Source organism: Thalassophryne amazonica, chromosome 1 (genome assembly GCF_902500255.1).
Source record: "Thalassophryne amazonica chromosome 1, fThaAma1.1, whole genome shotgun sequence".
NCBI classification, from domain to species: Eukaryota; Metazoa; Chordata; class Actinopteri; order Batrachoidiformes; family Batrachoididae; genus Thalassophryne; species Thalassophryne amazonica.
Window position 1 is genome coordinate 149,765,358 of NC_047103.1, and position 6,440 is coordinate 149,771,797.

Genomic DNA, 6,440 nt, shown 5'->3' on the forward strand with positions numbered 1-6,440 from the left:
CAGCGGTGGGGAATCGTGTCATGAAGGGGTGGGACACTGCAGGTTTTCCTTACTACCAATCACCTCAGCAGGTGATTTCAGTGACGATCAGGTGTCTCAGCAGGTGATTTCATTGACCATCAGGTGTCTCAGCAGGTGATTTCAGTGACGATCAGGTGTCTCAGCAGGTGATTTCAGTGACGATCAGGTGTCTCAGCAGGTGATTTCATTGACCATCAGGTGTCTCAGCAGGTGATTTCAGTGACGATCAGGTGTCTCAGCAGGTGATTTCAGTGACCATCAGGTGTCTCAGCAGGTGATTTCAGTGACCATCAGGTGATTTCATTGACAATCAGCTTTTTATGCTCATCAGCAACCCACCTGCTGAGGTGATTGGTTGCAAGGAAAACCTGCAGTGTCTCAGCCCTCACTGCCCACCCCTGTTATATACCGTTTCCTTGGCTACAAAATTTAAGACAACAATTTCAACTTTAAAGCTTGCACTTTTGGGGATAACTTAATCCCATCCAGTTCCAAGAAAAGTTTCTGAAAGACCTCACAGGTATAGCGCAGTGGTGAGGGGTATGCAAGGTTGAGGGCATAAATCAGTCCCATTAGCAGTGCACAAGCTTTGGCACCATTGCCGCATCCTGGCAACATCTCCTGGCCTTCAAGAAGGATGGATACATCCATTGGATCTTCTCAATCCGGCCCATGGACAACCAGAATCTTTAGGATGTGCTGAGTGGCATCACTGCGGTTGTCCTCCTGCATAAAATGACAATACAATTAATTAAAAAATAAAAATAAATAAATAAAAACAGAACCATAAGAATCACTTAAGTGATTTGAATATTCTAGATTACATATGTCCTAAAAACAACCATTATTAAACATTACTCTGATCAGTGGATGCACATTTTAAGCCCCTTTCACACTGGCGTATTCATAGAGTTGCTCATTGTGGCGTATCATCTATGCTGAGATGAGCAGCTCTACGTCGAGTTTTTTCTCCCTATGCAGCAGTATGTTGAGGGCTACACGCGTAGGATGGAAGAAATTAAACATGTTTAATTTTCTTCGGCATAGAGAGCTGGACACAGTTTTAAGCAAGTCTGCGCAGCACAGTGTTACTGCATGCAAGTCTGTGCAACACTGCGGTTCTGTCCAAAACCAAAAACTGAGTGCGTGAATCCAGAGGAATCAGCTGGAGAACATGATCACACAGCCCACAGCGCCTGTGTGTGCTCAGAACAGGGAATCGAACCTCAACTCAGAAATCCAGAAACACAACAGCACAGTCTGTCTCTGTGTGCGCCTGATCAAACCTGTGACTTTAAAATAAAAAAAGCCTCGTCGCTGCATGTCGGTTCACTCATCAAACGCCCTGATTGATCAGGTCTGATCAAACCTGAAATGAGCTGTGACTCTTTAAAATAAAAGCTTCATTGCTGCATGTCTGAGATCAGATCAAATCAGCGGATCTGATCTAGTATCTATAATTTCTAGTATCTGCAGAAAGTATGCAATAATAATTTAAACAAAACTGGGCAGGTGCAAGTAGATAATCCTTTAGCATAAATAACAGCCTCTAAACCTTTCCTATAGCTTCAAATGAGAATCTGGATTCTGGTTGAAGGTATTTTGGACCATTCTTCTTTACAAAACATCTCAGAATTGTTGCTTTCTGAGCATGGACTTGTCATTTTATTGTTTTGAATACATTTAGCACTAATTATTGGAACACAAAATTGGTTTTGTAAGCTCATTGACCCTTGACATCCTTACACAGGTGAATCCAATCATGAGAAAGGGTATTTAAGGTGGCCATTTGCAAATGTTTCCGCTATTTGCATCTCGTTTAATGAGTGACAACATGGGAGCCTCTAAACAACTCTCAAATGACCGGAAAACAAAGACTGTTCAACATCATGGTTTAGGGCAAGGATACAAAAAGCTATCTCAGAGATTTCAGCTGTCAGTTTCCACTGTGAGGAACACAGTGAGAAAATGGAAGACTGCAGGCACAATACTAGTTAAGGCCCAAAGTTGCAGGCCAAGAAACATATCAGATAAGCTTAAGTAAAGGATGGTGAAAACAGTCAGTCAACCCACAGAACTACAACATGATCTTGCTGAAGATAGTTTCGTATACAGCGCACTTTGCACAAAGAGATGCTGTAATGCAGAGGAAGTCTTTTCTGCATACACGCCACAGTCACTTGAGGTATGCTAAAGCACATTTGGACAAGCCAGCTTCAGTTTGGAATAAGATGCTGTGGACTGATGAAACTCAAATTGAGTTATTTGGACATAACAAGGGGTGGTATGCATGGCTGAAAAAGAACACACCATTCCAAGAAAAACACTTGCTACCTACAGTATAATGTGGAGGTAGTTCCATCATGCTGTGTGGCCAGTGCAGGTACTGGGAATCTTGTTAAAGTTGAGGGTCACATGGATTCCAGTCAATATCAGCAGATTGAAAACAATGTTCATGAATCAGTGACAAAGTTGAAGTTGTGCCAGGGCTGGATCTTTCAACAAGACAACGACCCTAAAACACTGCTCAAAATCTACTAAGGCATTCATGCAAAGGAACAAGTACAACGTTCTGGAATGGCCATCTCAGTCCCCAGACCTGAATATTATTGAAAATCTGTGGTGTGATTTTAAGCGGGCTGTCCATGCTAGGAAACCAACAATTTTGAGATGTTTTGTAAAGACGAAGGGTCCAAAATTCCTTCAACCAGAATCCAGACTCTCATTTGAAGCTATAGGAAATGTTTAGAGGCTGTTATTCCTGCTAAAGGATTATCTAGTAAATACTGATGTATTTTTTTTTTTCTGTTGGGGTGCCCAAATTTATGCACCTGCCTAATTTTGTTTAAAGAATTGCACACTTTCTGTAAATCCTATAAACTTAATTTCACTTCTCAAATATCACTGTGTTCATTTGTGATATGATATATTTAACTGAAATTGCTGATCCAAACAACCAATAATTTATAAAGTAAAATCATTGAAATCACCAGGGGTGCCCAAACATTTACATACCACTGTATAATCAGGGATGTGTAAAAAAAATTGTGAAATCAGAGGAAAATTTGCAAGAGCTGGGGTTTATGGCTTGTGGGGCCCCAGAAACCAAATTAATTTTGTATCTAGTGATACATTTTCAGCATCTCCTGGAAGAAAAAATAAAATTCTCAAAAGAAGTGCAACTTTCATTTGAACTGTCAATGATAATGTTGAAATAACAGTATGACATGGAAGCAGGACCTGGAATGATTTTCCTTTTAATTGTAAACCAAATTATGCAATAACGCAGAACAATTAAACTACATTAAATTCATGAAGACGGAATTAAAGCGTTTCAAAAACCACACCTAAAACTTGTAGAATATTTTGAAAATTACCAATAATGTACCTTATAGTAAAAAAAGTCACTTACAGTGCCTTGCAAAAGTATACATACCCTTGGAATTTCACAAATTTTAATTTGTTTATGCCATTTCGATTACAAAAAATAAAAATTTCTAAAGTTATCTTCCTTAGACTCAAACTGAAAGCAAATCTCAACAACTTGATATAAATTAATAAAAAATATAAAGCCAAGATGATGGGTTGCATAATTAATGGGCCCCTTTGGTATAATACCTGTAATACCTGTAGACAAGACATTGGATGGATACATGAACATTTCCAAGTCACTGAATATGTCTTGGACTTTATTCCCATCAGTTATGAAGAAATACAAACAGTTTGGCACTCTATGGTAAATCTGTGTGGAGTAGACAGTTCTGAAAAACTGAAGAAGCGTGAGGAAAACCAAGACACCCAGAAGAAATTATAGGCTTCTGTGGCTGTGATTGGAGAAATTGCGCACAGTGCATGTTTTGCCTTTTGTATCCCCACAGCTTCATGATGAAGTGGTATAGAGGAGCGTTTTCTTTCACCAAAACATTAAATCTAGGCTTGCATCTCAGATGTACCTTCTGGCAAATTGCATCTGAACTTTCAGGTCTTCTTTTTAATAAAACCCTCCTCTGTATCACTTCATCGTGAAGCTACATAACTGGGGATACAGTATGCAAAACATGCACTGTGAACAATTTCTCCAGTCACAGCCACAGAAGCCTGCAACTTCTTCTGGGTGTCTTGGTGGCTTTCCTCACTCTTCTTCTTGCACAGTCACTCAGTTTTTGAGAACCGTCTACTCCACACAGATTTACCATAGCATGTCATACTGTATTTCTTCATAACTGATGTAAATAAACTTCAAAACATATTCAGTAACTTGGAAATGTTCATGTATCCATCCTGACTTGTCTGAAGAAAACTGGCAATAAAATTCATTTACAGGTATACTAAAGGGGCCCATTAATTATGCAACCCATCATCTTGGCTTTTATATTTTGAATTAATTTATATCAAGTTGTGGAGATTTGCTTTCAGTTCAGATCATTTTAAAAAAAATTTATTTTTTGTATTTTTTTCTATTTGAAATGGGATAAACAAATAAAAATTTGTGAAATACCAAGGGTATGAATACTTTTGCAAGCCACTGTATATCCTTGCATAAATTCCTGTAAATCCATTCATAGCCACAATGTCTTTTTCCAATGAAAGTCTACATCAATTAAAAAAATAAAGTCACATAATCTTGTCTGAAATCCTGTTTAAACAGCACAATATTTATTTTCCAGAGGGGAAAAAATTGTTACCATGTTTCCTGGGGGCACAAGATGCAGCTCACTTTTCCAGTTTCTTTTATATGTTCATGACGATAAACTTTAAATTCAATCCAGCTCCAATTCCACGGATTCTTGTCTTTATTAAACTTTTTCACACCATGTTTCTCACCATTGACCCTCTCTCTGACATCACTCCGTGACACAGACATGGCACAAAATTCGCCTTTTAAAAACTTGATGGCTCTTAAAGTATGTGATGTCTACATGGTATATGTTTAGCTTAAAGATCAGCGTCATGGAGCAGCCACACAGCATTGCCATAGCAGCCAACCAGCCTCGCTTTGCGACAACTGTCACAACAGCCAGGCTTTGAGAGTCATTTTTCTCCACTGACATCCTCGGATCCGAGGACACAGATTTGTATCTGTAACACACAGATCATTGTCCGTGGACTTATAAAACTTGCACAATGTTATAAAAAAGAACACTTTGCGACAGGCATTTTCATAACTCAGTGATCAATCAATCAATCAATCAATTTTTTTTATATAGCGCCAAATCACAACAAACAGTTGCCCCAAGGCGCTTTATATTGTAAGGCAAGGCCATACAATAATTATGTAAAACCCCAACGGTCAAAACGACCCCCTGTGAGTGATGATCACAGAGTAGAACTCTACCCACCCCCCCCCAATGAAATCCGCAGAATTCTTCGGATCCACTAAGTTTTCATAGCCCTGATAATAATTTGTTGAATTTAAATTTTAGACCATTTTTACACTGTGTAATCAAAATAGTTACTTTGTTAACGTTAAGGAACAAAAGTGTCTTCAAAAACACTATAAATATGTCATATGTCAATAGAATTTTCCATTTCTTTGTATTATATAATGCCCCCAAGAACCACTTTGCATTCAGTATATTGAAAATATTAATGTGTGTGTTTTTAATAAGAATTTGTGATGTTACAAACACTGGCATTTAAAGGGTTAAAATTCTGAAATTAATATTTAATATTCATGATTAAGGCTAAAGATGATTAAAATGTTTAAAAGTGAAAAACTAACATATTACATAATCATAGTGTTTTTAAAAAGGACACCTGTCCCTTAATAGTAACAACCCATCTATTTCAAAACAGGGTATGAGGGTTAAACATTTGTGGTGTTTTAAGAAACCTTACCAGGCAATCTTCAAATGGTTCCTCTTCTTTCTCTCCAAGGTAGACTATGAGGCCACGGAGCACAGTTTCACGTCTCATCTCAATGCCTTGGTTCTGTCAAAAAATTTAAATTGTGTCAATAACGAGCTATGAATCATACACAATGAACTAACAAAATGCAAAAGCATACATAGTTCAAGGAAAATACTCTTGTAACAATAGAGGAAAATAGTGCCACACATCTGCAAATCTTTGAATTGACCAGTCATTTATGTTCTGACAAAAATCTGGGCCATGTACAGCTCTACACACCTGACTTAGTTTGTCGAGTAATGGCCTCAGCTTGGTCCCCAGGACACCTCCCTTAATTTTCATCAAGGCAATCAGTTTAGGTGTATAGTAGTCCAGTTTGGACACGAAGGTATTTTCCAAAGAGATTGTTGTAATTCTCCTGAATTCTTCCTTAATCTGAAATGACAAGATTCACAAGCACACCCGTGTTTAATAGCAACAATGGAAAACCAATGCATTTTCTGTATGTTTTGTTGCAATAGCTTCACCTACCTCAGCTTCGCAAAACAAAGCAGGCCATCTTTCTTTAA

General features: G+C 38.1%; 1 long non-coding RNA gene across 1 annotated transcript; it reads right to left on the bottom strand.

Moving 5' to 3' along the window:
• Nucleotides 1–625: 625 nt before the first annotated feature.
• Nucleotides 626–6,213, bottom strand: LOC117520626. Its single transcript, XR_004563710.1, has 3 exons — nucleotides 6,151–6,213; nucleotides 5,860–5,952; nucleotides 626–747 (listed from the first exon to the last, which is right to left on the bottom strand). It is a non-coding gene; the product is annotated as an uncharacterized LOC117520626 (long non-coding RNA).
• Between the last annotated feature and the right edge of the window lie 227 nt (nucleotides 6,214–6,440).